The 20076-nt window shown below is 46.0% G+C and overlaps 1 protein-coding gene across 1 annotated transcript in view; it reads right to left on the minus strand.

Moving 5' to 3' along the window:
* The window catches only part of LOC124690693 (auxin-responsive protein IAA7-like), a gene marked incomplete at its 5' end in the record, with an annotated part of 30326 nt that overhangs the window by 5987 nt on the left and 4263 nt on the right, over positions 1-20076 (minus strand). The gene's annotated exons all lie outside the window — the stretch shown is intronic.

The raw sequence follows: 20076 nt of genomic DNA on the forward strand, positions 1-20076 counted from the left end.
AGGATCAACATTAGATCTACCATTCACAAGCATAGACATAATGGCATCAATCTTATCACTCAAGGAGGAGGTTTCTTCAACAGAATTTACCTTCTTACCTTGTGGAGCTCTTTCCGTGTGCCATTCAGAGTAATTTGTCATCATATCATCAAGAAGCTTTGTTGCCACCCCCAAAGTGATGGACATAAAGGTACCTCCAGCAGCTGAATCCAATAGGTTCCGCGAAGAAAAATTCAATCCTGCATAAAAGGTTTGGATGATCATCCAAGTAGTCAGTCCATGGGTTGGTCAATTCTTTACCAAAGATTTCATTCTCTCCCATGCTTGAGCAACATGTTCATTATCTAATTGCTTGAAATTCATTATGCTACTTCTCAAAGATATAATTTTAGCGGGAGGATAATATCTACCAATAAAAGCATCCTTACATTTAGTCCAAGAATCAATACTATTTCTAGGCGGAGATAGCAACCAATCTTTAGCTCTTCCTCTTAAGGAGAAAGGAAACAATTTTAATTTTATAATGTCACCATCTACATCCTTATACTTTTGCATTGCACATAGTTCAACAAAATTATTAAGATGGGCAGCAGCATCATCAGAACTAACACCAGAAAATTGCTCTCTCATAACAAGATTCCAGTAAAGCGGGTTTAATTTCAAAGAATTCTGCTGTAGTAGCAGGTGGAGCAATAGGTGTGCATAGGAAATCATTATTATTTTTGCTAGTGAAGTCACACAACTTAGTATTCTCAACAGTACCCATTTTAGCAGTAGTAAATAAAGCAAACTAAATAAAGTAAATGCAAGTAACTAATTTTTTTGTGTTTTTGATATGGAGAACAAGACAGTAAATAAAGTAAAACTAGCAACTATTTTTTTTGTGTTTTGATATAATGCAGCAAACAAAGCAGTAAATAAAATAAAGCAAGACAAAAACAAAGTAAAGAGATTGGAAGTGGAGACTCCCCTTGCAGCGTGTCTTGATCTCCCCGGCAACGGCGCCAGAAATTTGCTTGATGCGTGTAATTGACACGTCCGTTGGGAACCCCAAGAGGAAGGTGTGATGCGCACAGTAGCAAGTTTCCCTCAGTAAGAAACCAAGGTTTAATCGAACCAGTAGGAGTCAAGAAGCACGTTGAAGGTTGATGGTGGCGGAATGTAGTGCGGCGCAACACCGGGGATTCCGGCGCCAACGTGGAACCTGCACAACACAATCACGGAACTTTGCCCCAACATAACAGGTGAGGTTGTCAATCTCACCGGCTTGTCTGTAAACAAAGGATTAGATGTATAGTGTGGATGATGATGGTTGTTTGCGAAGAACAGTAAAGAACAATTGCAGTACATTGTATTTCAGATGTAAAGAATAGGACCGGGGTCCACGGTTCACTAGTGGTGTCTCTCCCATAAGATAGCAGATGTTGGGTGAACAAATTACAGTTGGGCAATTGACAAATAAAGAAGGCATAACAATGCACATACATATATCATGATGAGTACTATGAGATTTAATCGGGGCATTACGACAAAGTACATAGACCGCTATCCAACATGCATCTATGCCTAAAAAGTCCACCTTCGAGTTATCATCCGAACCCCTCCGAGTATTAAGTTGTAAACAACGAGAAAATTGCATTAAGTATGGTGCGTAATGTAATCAACACAAATATCCTTAGACAAAGCATCGATGTTTTATCCCTAGTGGCAACAAGACATCCACAACCTTAGAACTTTCACGTCACTCGTCCCAGATTTAATGGAGGCATGAACCCACTATCGAGCATAAATACTCCCTCTTGGAGTCACAAGTATCAACTTGGCCAGAGCCTCTACTAGCAACGGAGAGCATGCAAGAACATAAATAACATATATGATAGATTGATAATCAACTTGACATAGTATTCAATATTCACCGGATCCCAACAAACACAACATGAAGGATTACAAATAGATGATCTTGATCATGATAGGCAGCTCACAAGATCTAACATGATAGCACAATGAGGAGAAGACAACCATCTAGCTACTGCTATGGACCCATAGTCCAGGGGTGGACTACTCACACATCGATCCGGAGGCGATCATGGCGATGAAGAGACCTCCGGGAGATGATTCCCCTCTCCGGCAGGGTGCCGGAGGCGATCTCCTGAATCCCCGAGATGGGATTGGCGGCGGCGCCGTCTCTGGAAGGTTTTCCGTATCGTGGCTCTCGGTACTGGGGGTTTCGCGACGGAGGCTTTAAGTAGGCGGAAGGGCGGAGTCGGGAGAGTCACGGGGGCCCCACACGCTTGGGCCGCGCGGGCCCCCTTTAGGCCGCGCCGCCCTAGTGTGGCGGCGCCCCGTGGCCCCACTTCGTCTCCCCTCCGGTCTTCTGGAAGCTTCGTGGAAAAATAGGCCCTCGGGCGTTGATTTCGTCCAATTCCGAGAATATTTCCTTACTAGGATTTCTGAAACCAAAAACAGCGAAAACGACAATCGGCTCTTCGGCATCTCATCAATAGGTTAGTGCCGGAAAATGCATAAATATGACATATAATGTGTATAAAACATGTGAGTATCATCATAAAAGTAGCATGGAACATAAGAAATTATAGATACGTTTGGGACATATCAGAGGGTCATATAGATTCTCAACGGTACGCACAACTTTCACCGGATCTAGTGTCTTCTCAAAAGGTATCTCTGGCACTTTCGGTGCAAAAAAGGCTTTCAGCTCGGACTGAACGGTTTCCCTGTTTTCCTCTTTACTTTTTTCCCAAGGTAACTTCTCAATGGGCGGCTGTGGTTTCTCCTTTCTAGATCTCTTCCTAGGCGGCGTACCGTTCCGCTTAACGGGCGCTGTCTTACACGGAGGATCTCGAGATGGTGGACTCGCGCTGGGGTCCCTCTCAGGTAGGTGTGGACTTGGCTGCTCACGAGGACTGCTACCAGGAGGAGTCGATGGCATTTGCTGCTCATGTGGAGGAGTCAGTTGCCTTTGCAAAAGGACGATGTACTTCTTCGGCCATAGGGAGAAACCGTGCTTGACATCGGCCAGTGTCCTCTCATCTTCACCTCTAGGAATATCAAGCTCCACTGTTTCAAAACCCGGAACAACTTCATCCACCCCGACACGAACACGGCCAGGTGGAATGGGCATATGATGGTGCATTGCTCCATCTTCACTTGGGTACACATAGCCGACAGCCACCTTAACGGATGCGGTCCTGAATAACATATGTAGCTCACAATCTGTCTTCTCCGTGACATAATCCACGGGGTAGCTTCCTCCACGTCCGTCAAGATGCGAGGAACCGACACTGCTTCTTCGCTGAGATGGGGCAGCATCGGCTTGTGGATCCTATAGAAACAGCTGCTGATCAGGTGCCCTCTGATTTTTCTCAAGCGCCTCCACCCTATTTAACAATTCTGTTAACGTGTCGGCGTCCTTCTTCTTCTTTCGCGAACGGCTTCTATAAATGTCAGCGCTGTCCGGCCACGCTTCCTTCATGGTGAGACCTGGGCTAGCTCGTACCCGTCCAACATGTTCAGGATTCTCCAGAGCGAGTGTTAGCTCGTCATTCTCTCTATCGGGAATGTACTCTCCCTTTCTGACCTTTTCAATTGCATCTACAAGCTTCGGTACGATTGCCTCAATTTTTTCCTTCCATTTTCCCTTCGCAACGATCAGCCCTGTATTTGGGTCCAACCCTGCCCCATGCGCGAACAACCAGAACTTGGACCGTTCGGGCCAGTCCCATGTCTGTGGAGTGATTCCTGCATCCATCAGTTTATTTTCAAACGATGTCCACTTCGGAATGACAGTCTTGTAGCCACCTGACCCCAAATGATGCCAAAGTTTCTTCTTTGAAGCATTTTTCGTATTTGTGACCGATCGGGACACAAAAGTAGACGATTTCTTATACACCTTAAATGCGGGCCAGTGATCTTTTATCTTCACTAGATTATCATTGAATACTGGATCTTCATTCTTATATTTGTCCCATAAATTTTTCTTCCAGGTCTGGAATTGTATGGCCATCTTCTTCCATGTCCATTCACTGACTTTATTCTTCTGGCCTTCCATCATGTCTTCCGGTAGGCTGAATCGTGTCAGTAGACTGTCCCAAAGAAAAAATTTCATCGCGTCGTTGACATAACTAGCTTCAGTCCCCGCTTTCTTCGGCTTATTCCACTCTTGAATGCTGATCGCTACATGGTCCCTAATAAGAACTCCGGCTTGATTTGTAAATTTCCGGCAGTACTCTTTGGGATGCTCTGGTTCACCATTAGCCTTAAATGCCGTGAGGGCTAACCTGCCCTCGCCCTTTAACACTCTCGTCGGGCCTCGTTTTGTTTTAACAGACTTGCTCGATGATGCAGAAGGCTAAAAGAAAAAATTATTCGTTAATAAGTGCAATACAAATAAATGAATGCATCTAGGGATGGATGAACACAGACTAATTGATACATAAATATACACCTCGCCGGAGTTTGTTATGGACACTTCGTTGTCTCTTCTAACTTGTTCAGACTCAAGTCCCTCGATGAAATCATTCAGAAAGTCTTCGAACTCGTTCTCATCTCCATCGGGTTCCGTACCACGGGCACTCTCATAGATCAATTTCTGCACCGCTTCTTCCCCCTCCTCATCTCGGACGAAGGTGCCATCCGCCATACCTCAATGTCACTACAAAATTAAGAAAGCAATTATATTTCATTCATCATGTCATGATCATAATAGATTGAAATGAAGAAAGCAATAACCCCTAACCCTAACACTCGGCACTCCTCCTCTCGCTCTTCTCTATTTCTCTCCATCTCTACTCGGCGCTCATCATCGATGTCGCGGCGGCACCGCCACGGACTCGGCGCCCCTCCTCCTCTCGCTCTTCTCTATTTCTCTCCACCTCTACTCGGCACTCCTCATCGATGTCGCGGCGGCACCGCCACGTACTCGGCGCCCCTCCTCCTCTCGCTCTTCTCTATTTCTCTCCACCTCTACTCGGCACTCCTCATCGATGTCGCGGCGGCACCGCCACGTACTCGGCGCCCCTCCTCCTCTCGCTCTTCTCTATTAATCTCCACCTCTACTCGGCGCTCCTCATCGATGTTGCGGCGGCACCGCCACGGACTCGGCGCCCCTCCTCCTCTCGCTCTTCTCTATTTCTCTCCATCTCTACAGTACGTGCCGACTAGGGGACGGTTAGGGGATGGCGCTCTCTTCTCTCTCTCAACTCTCTCACACTCTAAAGGCTGCGGATGGCCGTCGTGGCCGCTCTGCACGCCACAAAGCTCGACGCGGCAGCGGGCGGCGTTTGTGTCGGCCAACGGCATCCTCGTCGACCTGCAGGGCAGGGCCACACGCACGCCCTCCCGCTGCCAGTATTGGGTGCGTCTCCTGCAGGGCAGGGGCACGCGGGCGGGACGCACGGCAGGGGAACGTGGGCGAGCGCACGGCAGATCAGGGGCACGCGGGCAGGGCGCACGGTGTGGAGATTCCCCGGCGAGCTCCACCTAGTCGTGTAGGATAACGTTGCATAGAAAACAAAAATTTTCCTACCGCGAACACGCAATCCAAGCCAAGATGCAATCTAGAAGACGGTAGTAACGAGGGGGTATCGAGTCTCACCCTTGAAGAGATTCCAAAGCCTACAAGATGAGGCTCTTGTTGCTGCGGTAGACGTTCACTTGCCGCTTGCAAAAGCGCGTAGAAGATCTTGATCACGATCGGTTCCGGCACCACGAACGGGCAGCACCTCCGTACTCGGTCACACGTTCGGTTGTTGATGAAGACGACGTCCACCTCCCGTTCCAGCGGGCAGCGGAAGTAGTAGCTCCTCTTGAATCCGACAGCACGAAGGCGTGGTGTCGGTGGCGGTGGAGAACTCCGGCGGAGCTTCGCTAAAGCACGCGGGAGCTATGGAGGAGAGGGGGCGGCTAGGGTTTGGGAGGGGTGGCCGGCCACTCAAGGGGGCGGCCAAGCTGTGGTCTTGGGGTGGCCGGCCCCCTCCCCTTGGCCCCTCATTATATAGGTGGAACCCCAAGAGGTGGTGTCCAAGTCTTCGAATAAGACCCGAACCAAAACCTTCCATAGGAGGGGAAACCTAGCCAAGCTAGGACTCCCACCAAGGTGGGAGTTCCACCTCCCATGTGGGGGTGGCCGGCCCCCTAAGGGGAGTCCACTTGGGACTCCTCCCCCACTAGGGTTGGCCGGCCATGGAGGTGGAGTCCCATGTGGACTCCACCTTCCTTGGTGGTTTCTTCCGGACTTTTCTAGAACCTTCTAGAACCTTCCATAGAACCTTCCGCGACATTTTATTCACATAAAATGACATCCTATATATGAATCTTATTCTCCGGACCATTCCGGAACTCCTCGTGATGTCCGGGATCACATCCGGGACTTCGAACAAATATTCCAACTCCATTCCATATTCAAGAACTACCATTTCAACATCCAACTTTAAGTGTGTCACCCTACGGTTCGTGAACTATGCGGACATGGTTGAGTACTCACTCCGACCAATAACCAATAGCGGGATCCGGAGATCCATAATGGCTCCCACATATTCAACGATGACTTTAGTGATCGAATGAACCATTCACATACGATACCAATTCCTTTTGTCACGCGATATTTTACTTGTCCGAGGTTTGATCTTCGGTATCACTCCATACCTTGTTCAACCTCGTTTCCCGACAAGTACTCTTTACTCGTACCGTGGTATGTGGTCTCTTATGAACTCATTCATATGCTTGCAAGACATTAGACGACATTCCACCGAGAGGGCCCGGAGTATATCTATCCGTCATCGGGATGGACAAATCCCACTTGTTGATCCATATGCCTCAACTCATACTTTCCGGATACTTAATCCCACCTTTATAGCCACCCATTTACGCGAGTGGTGTTTGGTGTAATCAAAGTACCTTTCCGGTATAAGTGATTTATATGATCTCATGGTCATAAGGACTAGGTAACTATGTTATTGAAAGCTTATAGCAAATAACTTAATGACGAGATCTTATGCTACGCTTAATTGGGTGTGTCCATTACATCATTCATACAATGACATAACCTTGTTATTAATAACATCCAATGTTCATGATTATGAAACTAATCATCCATTAATCAACAAGCTAGTTTAAGAGGCATACTAGGGACTTCTTATTGTCTACATATCACACATGTACTAATGTTTCGGTTAATACAATTATAGCATGATATATAAACATTTATCATAAACATAGAGATATAAATAATAACCACTTTATTATTGCCTCTAGGGCATATCTCCTTCGATCTCCCACTTGCACTAGAGTCAATAATCTAGATTACATTGTAATATACCTAACACCCATGGCATTCTGGTGTTGGTCATGCTTTGCCCTAGGGAGAGCTTTAGTCAACGGATCTGCTACATTTAGATCAGTGTGTACTTTGCAAATCTTTACTTCTCCATCTTCGATGTACTCGCGAATCGAATGGTAACGCAGCTTGATATGCTTCAGCCTCTTGTGTGACCTTGGCTCTTGTGCATTGGCGATGGCACCCATGTTATCACAGTAAATGATTAATGGGTCCAATGCACTAGGAACCACACCGAGCTCTACAAGTGAACCTCTTCATCCATACCGCTTCTGATGAAGCCTCTGAAGCCGCTATGTACTCTGATTCCGTTGAAGACTTCGCCACCGTGCACTGCTTCGAGCTTGCCCAGCTTACTGCAGCACCATTCAATATAAACACGTACCCAGATTGTGACTTAGAGTCATCAGGATCAGTGTTCCAACTTGCATCGGTGTAACCATTTACAACGAGCTCTTGGTCACCTCCATAACAAAGAAACATATCCTTAGTTCTTTTCAAGTACTTCAGGATATTCTTGACCGCTGTCCGAGTGTTCCATTCCTGGATCACTTTGATATCTGCTAGTCAAACTAACGAGCATGTGCTATATCCGGTCTAGTACATAGCATGGCATACATGATAGATCCTACTCGCCGAGGCATAGGGGATATTACTCATCCTTTCTCTTTCTTCTGCCGTAGCCGGTCCTTGAGTCTTACTCAAGACCTTGCACTGGTAACATAGGTAAGAACCCTTTCTTACTTTCGTCCATTCTAAACTTCTTTAGAATCTTGTCCAGATATGTACTCTGTGATAGCCCTATTAGGCGTCTTGATCTATCTCTATAAATCTTGATGCCTAATATATATGATGCTTCACCAAGGTCTTTCATTGAAAAACTATTATTCAAATAACCTTTAACACTCGCTTAATAGTTCTATATCATTCCCGATCAATAATATGTCATCTACATATAATATCGGGAATGCTACGGAGCTCCCACTCACTTTCTTGTAAATACAGGTCTCTCCATGACACTGTATAAACCCGAAGTCTTTGATCACCTTATCAAAGCGTCGGTTCCAACTTCTCGATGCTTGCTTCAGTCCATAGATTGAACGCTGAAGTTTGCATACTTTGTCAGCATTTTTAGGATCGACAAAACCTTTGGGTTGTACCATATACAACTCTTCCTCAATGTCTCCATTAAGGAACGCCGTTTTGACATCCATCTGCCAAATCTCATAATCGAAAAATGCAGCTATTGCTAACAAAATCCTCATAGATTTTAGCTTCGCTACAGGTGAGAAAGTCTCATCGTAGTCAACTCCTTGAATTTGTCGGAAACCCTTTGCGACAAGTCGAGCTTTATAGACAGTAATATTACCATCAGCATCTGTTTTTCTTTTGAAGATCCATTTATTCTCGACAGCCTTTCGGCTATCAGGTAAGTCTACCAAAGTCCATACTTTGTTATCATACATGGATCCCATTTCGGATTTCATGGCTTCTTGCCATTTGTTGGAATCTCGGGCTCATCATCGCTTCTTCATACGTCGCGGGGTCCTCATCATTGTTATCCACAATCATGACATTTAGACAAGGATCAAACCAATCGGGAGTGGTACGTTCCCTTGTCGATCTGCGAGGTTCGGTAGTTTCCTCGTTCGAAGTTTAATGATCATTATCATTAGCTTCCTCCGTTGCCGGTGTAGGCGGTACAGGTACAACTTCCGGTACTGCGCTACTCTGATCAACGAGTATAGATTCATCAATCTCGTCGAGTTCTACTTTTCTTCCGGTCACTTCTTTAGTGAGAAATTCTTTCTCAAGAAAGGTTCCGTTCTTAGCAACAAATATTTTGCCTTCGGATTTGTGATAGAAAGTATACCCTATAGTTTCCTTAGGATATCCTATGAAGACGCATTTCTCCGCTTTGGGTTCTAGCTTGTCCGGTTGTAACTTCTTTACATAGGCTTCGCAACCCCAAACTTTCAGGAACGACGACTTAGGTTTCTTATTAAACCATAATTCATACGGTGTCGTTTCTACGGATTTTGATGGTGCTCTATTTAAAGTGAATGCGGCTGTCTCTAATGCATAACTCCAAAATGATAACGGCAAATCAGTAAGAGACATCATAGAACGAACCATATCTAAGAGAGTTCGATTACGACGTTCGGACACACCGTTTCGTTGTGGTGTTCCCGGCGGTGTCAATTGTGAAAGTATTCCGCATTTCTTTAAATGCATGCCAAACTCATAACTCAGATATTCACCTCCACGATCAGATCGTAGAAATTTAATCTTCTTGTTACGTTGATTTTCTACTTCACTTTGGAATTCCTTAAACTTCTCGAAAGTTTCGGATTTATGTTTCATGAAATAGATATACCCATATCTACTCGGATCATCTGTGAAGGTTAGAACATAACGATAACCACCGCGCGATGCTACGCTCATTGGTCCGCACACATCGGTATGTATGATTTCCAATAAGTCGGTAGCTCGCTCCATCATACCGAGAAAATGGAGTCTTAGTCATTTTTCCCATCGGACATGCTTCGCATCTATCAAGTGACTCAAAGTCAAGTGATTCTAGTAATCCATCGGTATGGAGTTTCTTCATGCGTTTCACTCCAATATGACCAAGACGACGAGTGCCACATATAAGTAGAATTATCATTCAATTTAATTCGCTTAGCATCAATGTTATGTATATGCGTATCACTACTATCGAGATCTAACAGAAATAAGCCATTCTTTTGTGGTGCTCGACCATAAAAGATATTATTCATAAAAATAGAACAACCATTATTCTCGGACTTGAATGAATAACCGTCTTGCATTAAACAAGATCCGGATATAATGTTCATGCTCAACGCAGGTACATAATAACAATTATTTAGGCTTAAAACTAATCCCGAAGGTAGATGTAGAGGAAGTGTGCCGACTGCGATCACATTGACCTTGGATCCGTTTCCAACGCGCATCGTCACTTCATCCTTCAGCAGTTGTCGTTTATTCTTTAGTTCTCGTTTCGAGTTACAAATATGAGCAACCGAACCGAGTATCAAATACCCAGGTACTAGAACGAGAACCGGTGAGATAAACATCTATAACATGTATATCGGATATACCTTCTTTCTTCTTCTTGACAAGTCCGTTCTTCGGATCAGCCGGATACTTGGAGCAATTACGCTTCCGGTGTCCCTTCTCCTTGCGGTAATAGCACTCGAGCATCGGGCTTAGGGCCGTTCTTAGGTTTCATAGGAGGCGTGGCAGCTTTCTTGCCACCCTTCTTGAATTTTCCCTTAGACTTGCCCTGTTTCTTGAAACTAGTGGTCTTGTTGACCATCAACACTTGGTGCTCTTTCTTGATCTCAATCTCAGCAGCTTTTAGCATGCCAAAGAGTTCGGGTAACTCCTTGTTCATGTTCTGCATATTGTAGTTCATCACAAAGTTCTTGTAACTTGGTGGCAGTGATTGAAGGACACGATTAATCCCCAGTCTGTTAGGAATCACTATTCCCAAGTCACTGAGTTTCTTCGCATGCCCGGTCATGGCGAGCATGTGCTCACTAACGGAGCTACCTTTTTCCATCATGCAGCTGAAAAATTGTTTCGATGCTTCATAGCATTCCACGGCCGCATGAGTCTCAAAAATAGTCTTCAACTCTTTCATCAACTCATGAGGATCGTGGTGCTCAAAACGTTTTTGAAGATCGGATTCCAGATCGCATTAGATGGCACACTCGAACTTGAGAGTACCGAGTTTTCCGAGTCGCGTAAATAGCTTTTACTTCATCGGTTTCAGTTTACGCAGGAGGGTCACCTAGCGGTGCATCAAGCACATATTGCAGATTTCCGCCGAGAGGAAGATCCTCACATGACGGAACCAGTCGGTGAAGTTGCTACCGTTGCTCTTAAGCTTTTCTTTCTCTAGGAACTGGTTAAAATTGATTGGGGACGCCATCTCTACAACATATATTTGCAATAGTTTAGACTAAGTTTATGACAAATTGAGTTCAAATTTTAATTCTACATAATTAAAAATCTAGGTGAACTCCCACTCAAAACAATATCCCTCGCATTGTCTTAGTGATCACACGAACCAAATCCACCGCACCTAAACCCGATCATCACGAGAAAAGGTGTGATTTCAATGGCGAACACTCAAAGTGTTCATCATATCAATCATATGATTCATGCTCTACCTTTCGGTATCATGTGTTCCGAGACCATGTCCGTACATGCTAGGCTCGTCAAGGCCACCTTAGTATCCGCATGTGCAAAACTGTCTTGCACCCGTTGTATGTACTTATTGAATCTATCACACCCGATCATCACGAGATGCTTCGAAACGACAAGACTTGATAACGGTGCTACTAAGGATGAACACTTTATTATCTTGAGATTTTAGTGAGGGATCATCTTATAATGCTACCGTCGCGATCTAAGCAAAATAAGATGCATAAAAGGATTAACATCACATGCAGTTCATATGTGATATGATATGGCCCTTTTGTCTTTGCGCCTTTGATCTTCATCTCCAAAGCACGGACATGATCTCCATCATCTTCGGGCATGATCTCCATCATCGTCGGCGTAGCGTCAAGGTCAATGGCGCCGTCTCCATGATTGTCCTCCATGTAGCAACTATTACAACTACTTTGAAATACTACTCAACATGAAATATAAAGACAACCATAAGGCTCCTGCCGGTTGCCACAATACAATAATGATCATCTCATACATATTCATCATCATATTATGGCCATATCACATCACCAAACCCTGCAAAAACAAGTTAGACGCTCTCTAATTTGGTTTGAATATTTTACGTGGTTTAGGGTTTTCGATATAGATCTAATCTACCTACGAACATGAACCACAACGTTGATACTAATGTTGTCAACAGAAGAGTAAATTGAATCTTTACTATAGTAGGAGAGACAGACACCCGCAAAGCCTCTTATGCAATACAAGTGGCATGTCGAACGAGGAACAAGTCTCATGAACGCGGTCATGTAAAGTTAGTCCGAGCCGCTTCATCCCACTATGCCATAAAGATGCAAAGTACTCAACTAAAGATAACAAGAGCATCAACGCCCACAAACCATTGTGTTCTACTCGTACAACCATCTATGCATAGACACGGCTCTGATACCAACTGTAGGATAACGTTGCATAGAAAACAAAAAATTTCCTACCGCGAACACGCAATCCAAGCCAAGATGCAATCTAGAAGACGGTAGTAACGAGGGGGTATCGAGTCTCACCCTTGAAGAGATTCCAAAGCCTACAAGATGAGGCTCTTGTTGCTGCGGTAGACGTTCACTTGCCGCTTGCAAAAGCGCGTAGAAGATCTTGATCACGATCGGTTCCGGCACCACGAACGGGCAGCACCTCCGTACTCGGTCACACGTTCGGTTGTTGATGAAGACGACGTCCACCTCCCGTTCCAGCGGGCAGCGGAAGTAGTAGCTCCTCTTGAATCCGAGCAGCACGACGGCGTGGTGTCGGTGGTGGTGGAGAACTCCGGCGGAGCTTCGCTAAAGCACGCGGGAGCTATGGAGGAGAGGGGGCGGCTAGGGTTTGGGGGGGGGTGGCCGGCCACTCAAGGGGGGCGGCCAAGCTGTGGTCTTGGGGTGGCCGGCCCCCTCCCTTGGCCCCTCATTATATAGGTGGAACCCCAAGAGGTGGTGTCCAAGTCTTCGAATAAGACCCGAACCAAAAACCTTCCATAGGAGGGGAAACCTAGCCAAGCTAGGACTCCCACCAAGGTGGGAGTTCCACCTCCCATGTGGGGGTGGCCGGCCCCCTAAGGTGGAGTCCACTTGGGACTCCTCCCCCACTAGGGTTGGCCGGCCATGGAGGTGGAGTCCCATGTGGACTCCACCTTCCTTGGTGGTTTCTTCCGGACTTTTCTAGAACCTTCTAGAACCTTCCATAGAACCTTCCGCGACATTTTATTCACATAAAATGACATCCTATATATGAATCTTATTCTCCGGACCATTCCGGAACTCCTCGTGATGTCCGGGATCACATCCGGGACTTCGAACAAATATTCCAACTCCATTCCATATTCAAGAACTACCATTTCAACATCCAACTTTAAGTGTTTCACCCTACGGTTCGTGAACTATGCGGACATGGTTGAGTACTCACTCCGACCAATAACCAATAGAGGGATCTGGAGATCCATAATGGCTCCCACATATTCAACGATGACTTTAGTGATCGAATGAACCATTCACATACGATACCAATTCCTTTTGTCACGCGATATTTTACTTGTCCGAGGTTTGATCTTCGGTATCACTCCATACCTTGTTCAACCTCGTTTCCCGACAAGTACTCTTTACTCGTACCGTGGTATGTGGTCTCTTATGAACTCATTCATATGCTTGCAAGACATTAGACGACATTCCACCGAGAGGGCCCAGAGTATATCTATCCGTCATCGGGATGGACAAATCCCACTGTTGATCCATATGCCTCAACTCATACTTTCCGGATACTTAATCCCACCTTTATAGCCACCCATTTACGTAGTGGTGTTTGGTGTAATCAAAGTACCTTTCCGGTATAAGTGATTTATATGATCTCATGGTCATAAGGACTAGGTAACTATGTTATTGAAAGCTTATAGCAAATAACTTAATGACGAGATCTTATGCTACGCTTAATTGGGTGTGTCCATTACATCATTCATACAATGACATAACCTTGTTATTAATAACATCCAATGTTCATGATTATGAAACTAATCATCCATTAATCAACAAGCTAGTTTAAGAGGCATACTAGGGACTTCTTATTGTCTACATATCACACATGTACTAATGTTTCGGTTAATACAATTATAGCATGATATATAAACATTTATCATAAACATAGAGATATAAATAATAACCACTTTATTATTGCCTCTAGGGCATATCTCCTTCAAGTCGCCCACGGCGGCGGCCGCACGCACGCCCTCCGACGCCGCCAGTACTGGGCGTCTCCTTCCTCGTTGGCATTTCGTCGAATGGGTGGCGGGTACGCGAGGGGAGGGAGGCAGCGAGCGCCATGCCGGTAGTCCACGCGTGCGCGGGCTCCTCCCGGCGAGGCGCGCGGCGGCCAGGGAGGCGAGGCGAGGGAGGTGGTGGCGCGTGGAGCTGCGGGCTCCTCCCGGCGAGGCGCTGCCGGAGGGCCGACAAGGGGGAGGGTTAGGAGCGCTCACCTGCGGGCAACGGCAACGGCGGCGGCGCGTTGAGCTGCAGGCGACGGCGCGGACGACGGCGGCTTGGCGTGGCGCGGGGAGCTGCGGGCGATGGCGACGGCGGCGGCGCGTGGAGCTGCGGGCGACGGCGCGGCGGCTTGGCGTCTGTGGGCGTCTTGGCCGCGCGCGCCTAAGTTAAGTGCAGGGGAGGACCTTTGGTACCGGTACGAAAGACCTTTCGTACCGGTTGGTGGTACCAATCGGTACCAAAGGTTTTTTTGTTTTCTTTTTTCTTTTGTTGTTTCTTTTCTATTTCTTTTTTCTTTTATGTTTCTTTTTTCTTTTCTGTTTCTTTTTTCTTTTCTGTTTATTTTTCTTTTCTTTTTTCTTTTCTTGTATGTTTCTTTTCTTTTCTTTTCTAATTCTTAATTTATATTTATTTTCTATTTCTTATTTTCTATTTCTTATTTGTTGTTTCTTTTCTTTTTCTTTTTCTTTTATGTTCCTTTTCTTTTTTATTTCTTATTTTTCTATTTCTTATTTTTCTATTTCTTATTTTTCTATTTCTTATTTTCCAATATCTTTTTTCTATTTCTTTTCTAGTTTTTCCTATATCTTTTCTTTACTCCCGCCGTCCGCGCGGGAAAGTTTCTCGTCACGTACGACGTCGCGCGGGAAACTTTCCCGCCACGACGCCGCACGAGAGGAAAAATGCGGGAAAGAAAGGGCAGGAATAAAATTTTATTACGATTGAACTCGAATTAAAAGTACATAGCTAAACTGAAAAAATTAAGATACAGGGCTAGATTTGACTGTTGGAGTCATTCAGTCATACTCGTGCCTAGCCCTATAGTAGTCGCCACTGTAGTCGTCGTAGTCGCTGTCATCATCGTCGCTGGCATCGGGGTCGCGGTAGTCGAACCTCGGCGGGAGAGCACGCGTGGGCTGGGACTGAGGGTAGCGCAGGCGGGAGCCACGGTAGGCCATGACGCCCTGGAGAGTCCGGCCGCGCCACCATAGCCGACGGCCGGCCTCGTTGAAGTTCGAAGGAGGCGGGCCGCCCTCCTCCTGCCTGGCAAGCGCCCTCTCACGCCGATTGATGAAGAAGCTTTCCCAAGTCGGGTTGTAGTCGGGATGCCACTGGAGATTCCTAGCGTGAGCTCGAAGTAGTAGTGGTTCGTGATGGCCATCTCGCGCGCCACACCTAGAGGGACTGGAGGGACCGGTACGCCTCCGACGCTTAGCAACCAGCCGGTCGGGACGCGGTAGCCCGGCGGGCAGGGGTAGTTCGAGGCGCAAAGCGCTTTCACCTCCCGGGGGGTTAGAGATACGATGGAAGCCATGGAGAGAATGATGAGGTTTGCAGATATGAGTCTAGATGTGATATGTAAATGGAGGCCAAGCCTACATATATACAGTGAAAAAATGGCGGGAAGACAGAGGTGGAAAGCGCGGGAAGAAAATAGGCGGGAACGCAATGACGCGGCAAACCTTTAGTACCGGTTGGTGGGTGCAACCGGTACTAAAGGTGTTTTTCTGTCATGTAACAAAATTGTCGGTGGGATAAGGACGCGTGGGTAACCTGTAGTACCGGTTGGTGGGTGCAACCGGTACTAAAGGTGGTTTTTCTGTCATGTAACAAAACTGTCGGTGGGATAAGGACGCGTGGGTAACCTCTAGTACCGGCTGGTGGGTGCAACCGGTACTAAAGCTGTCGGCAGGATAAGGACGCCCTGCTCGATGAGATAAAGCATGTAGCGCACGACGCCCTGTCGGAGGAAGAAGACAAAGTAGAAGCGGCGCCGTGCCTATAAAAGGAGCATCGATACGCCATGGCAAGCAGCTCAACAAGCCAACATGGATGGAGAGTTTCATCACCATGGATGGAGAGTTTCATCACCATGGATGGAGGAAAGGGTTGGGAAATCTCCTGTGGCGGAACTTGTCGAAGATGCCCTTGGTGCACACGCCCTATGGCATCTTCGGAAGTTCCGCCTCGGAAAAATTTCCCTGCAAGCCCGTCAAAGACTCCATCTCCTCTAACAATGTTGGGGAAAGGGTTGGGAAATCTCCCGTGGCGGAACTTCTCGAATATGCTCTTGGTGCACATGCCCTATATATGGCATATTCGGAAGTTCCGCCTCGGAAAATTTCCCTGCAAGCCCGTGAAAGCTACTTAACTAGTAAAACAAGCCAACCATCTCCATTGTTAATATCTTACATACGGTAACATCATTACACAAAAGTGATTTCCATATTGAGATACACAAGTTATGATCCCTATCTAGCTAGTCTTCTGAGTTTTCTTCGTCTGTTTCCCTTTCTTCTGACTGCGACACAACCATGGACAATCTTCATTGTTTAAGATGATGTTTGGGTCATTTTTTACCTTGAAGGGTGGAATATCATCAAACTTATTATAATCTTTTGACATGTCTGTCTTGTCCTCTACTCCCACGATGTTTCTTTTTCCTAAAAGAACTATGTGCCGCTTTGGCTCATTGTATGATGTGTCCTCTTGCCTTTCTTTTCTTTTTTTCGGTTTGCTAGACATGTCATTCACATAAAAAACCTAAGCCACTTCACTGGCTAGGACGAATGGTTCGGTGTCGTACCCTAGATTCTTGAAATCCACTGTAGTCATTCCATACTGCGGGTCTACCTATACCCCGTCTTTCAGGTTGAACCATTTGCACCGGAACAAAGGGACCTTGAAATTAGGTCCATAGTCAAGTTCCCATATCTCCTCTATGTACCCATAATATGTGACCTTGTTCCCATTACCATCTTCTGCATCAAAGCGGACACCACTGTTTTGGTTGGTGCTCTTTTTGTCTCGGGCGAAAGTGTAAAATGTGTTCCCATTAATCTCGTACCCTTGAAAAGTCGATATAGTAGAAGATGGTTGCTTGGCCAACAAGTACAGCTGCTCGTCATCGGTGACATTCATGAGACGTGTTTGCAACCAACCGCCGAAAGTCTTCATGTGTTCTCCATCAATCCAATCTTCACGTTGCTCCGGGTATTTAGAGCGTAAGATATCCTTGTGTTCCTCTTTGTACGGAGCCACCAAGATGGAATTATGTAGCACTGTGTAGTGTGCTTGAGTGAAAGAATGTCTGTCCATACACGTTGTTGCTTTCTTTCCTAGCGTGCCTTTTCCATGCAGTCTCCCCTCATAGCGCGATTCATGAACACCGATCGGCTTAAGGTCAGGAATAAAGTCAACACAAAACTCAATGACCTCCTCTGTTCCATAGCCCTTGGAGATGCTTCCTTACGGCCTAGCACGGTTATGAACGTACTTCTTTAAGACTCCCATGAATCTCTCAAAGGGGAACATGTTGTGTAGAAATACAGGACCGAGAACGCCAATCTCTTCGACGAGGTGAACTAGGAGATGTGTCATAATATTGAAGAACGATGGTGGGAACACCAACTCGAACCTGACTAGACATTGGACCACATCCTTCTGTAAATTTTGTAGAGTAAGTGGATTGATCACCTTCTGAGAAATTGCATTGAGGAACGCACATAGCTTCACAATGGGTACTCGAACATTTTCCGGCGAAGCCCCCTCAATGCAACCGGAAGTAATTGTGTCATAATCGCGTGGCGGTCATGAGACTTTAGGTTTTGAAACTTTTTCTCCGACATGTTTATTATTCCCTTTATATTCGACGAGAAGCCGGACGGGACCTTGATGCTACTCGGGACTTCAAAAAAGATCTCCTTCTCCTCTTTCGTAAGAGCTTAGGCTGGCGAGGACCTTGATACTTCTCTGGATTCGGGTTGTTTCCTTCGTGGATACTTTGCTTGGTCCTGCCGTGCATCCGGTGTATCTTTTGTCTTCCCATACACGCCCAAGAAGTTTAGTAGGTTCACGCAAAGATTTTTCGTCACGTGCATCACGTCGATTGCGAGTGAACCTCTAAGAATTTCCGGTAGGGTAGCTCCCAAAATATCGACTTCTTCTTCCACATGGGTACGTGTCCGTCAACATCATGCGGAACAGATTGTCCGTCGGGACCCTTTCCAAAGATCACTTTTAAATCCTTGACCATATCATATATAACTTCCCCAGTAGGGCGGGTAGGCTTCGTTCGGTTATCTGCCTCACCTCCGAAATGCTTTCCTCTCTTTCTTACGTGATGTTGTTTTGGAAGAAATCAACGATACCCCAGGTACACATTCTTGTTTCCCAAATATATACTGTCAGTCTCACCTAAACAGTGTGTGCATGCATTGTATCCCTTGTTTGACTGCCCTGAAATGTTACTAAGAGCAGGCCAATCATTGATGGTTACAAACAACAACGCCCGTAGGTTAAATTCCTTTTGTTCGTGCTCATCCCACACATGTACACCTTCGTCGCGCCACAACTGTAAAAGTTCTTCAACCAATGGCCTCAGGTACACATCAATGTCGTTGCCGGGTTGCCTCGGGCCCTGGATGAGCACTGGCATCATAATGAACTTCCACTTCATGCACAACCAAGGAGGAAGGTTATAGATACATAGAGTTACTGGCCAGGTGCTATGACTGGAGCTCTGCTCACCGAAAGGATTAAAGCCATCTGTACTTAGACCAAATCTTAAGTTCCTTGCGTCATCTGAAAATGACTAGAACTCTCTGTCGATTTTTCTCCACTGCGACCCGTCAGCGGGGTGTCTCAGCATCACATCTTTCTTACGGTCCTCTTTGTGACATCGCAACAACTTGGCATGCTCTTTGTTTTGGAACAAACGTTTCAACCGTGGTATTATAGGAGCATACCACATCACCTTCGCAGGAACCCTCTTCCTGGGGTTGGACTCGCCATCAACATTGCCAGGGTCATCTCGCCCGATCTTATACCTCAATGCACTACATACCGGGCATGCATTCAAATTCTCGTACTCCCCGCGGTAGAGGATGCAGTCATTGATGCATGCATGTATCTTCTGCACCTCTAATCCTAGAGGGCAGACAAACTTCTTTGCTTCGTACGTACTAGAGGGCAATACGTTCTCCCCTGGAAGCATCTTCTTTATTATTTTCAGCAACTTTTCAAACCCCTTGTCAGAAGTACCATTCTCTGCCTTCCATTGCAGCAATTCCAGCGTGGTACCCAGCTTTTTCTGGCCATCTTTGCAATTTGGGTACAACAGTGTCTTGTGATCCTCTAACATTTTCTCCAACTTCAACCTCTCCTTTTCACTTCCGCGGCTTATCTTCGCATCAAGAATGGCCCGACCCAAATCGTCATCGGGGTCATCAAAAATCGGCTCATCAAAAATGGGCTCTTCTTCAGCTTCGTCTTCCCCCATTCTACTATCACCGTCTTCAGTGAACATAGGATAGTTGTCACTATCCTCTTCTTCTTCGTTGTCTTCCAATATAACCCCTCTTTCTCCGTGCTTGGTCCAACAATTATAGCTGGGCATGAAACCGTTCTCCAGCAGGTGGACATGAATGGTCTTTGAGGTAGAGTAATCCATCGTATTCTTACAGGAACTACATGGACAATAGATGAAACCATTCGATT

This window comes from Lolium rigidum, chromosome 2 (assembly GCF_022539505.1).
Source record: "Lolium rigidum isolate FL_2022 chromosome 2, APGP_CSIRO_Lrig_0.1, whole genome shotgun sequence".
In the NCBI taxonomy this organism is placed as follows: domain Eukaryota; kingdom Viridiplantae; phylum Streptophyta; class Magnoliopsida; order Poales; family Poaceae; genus Lolium; species Lolium rigidum.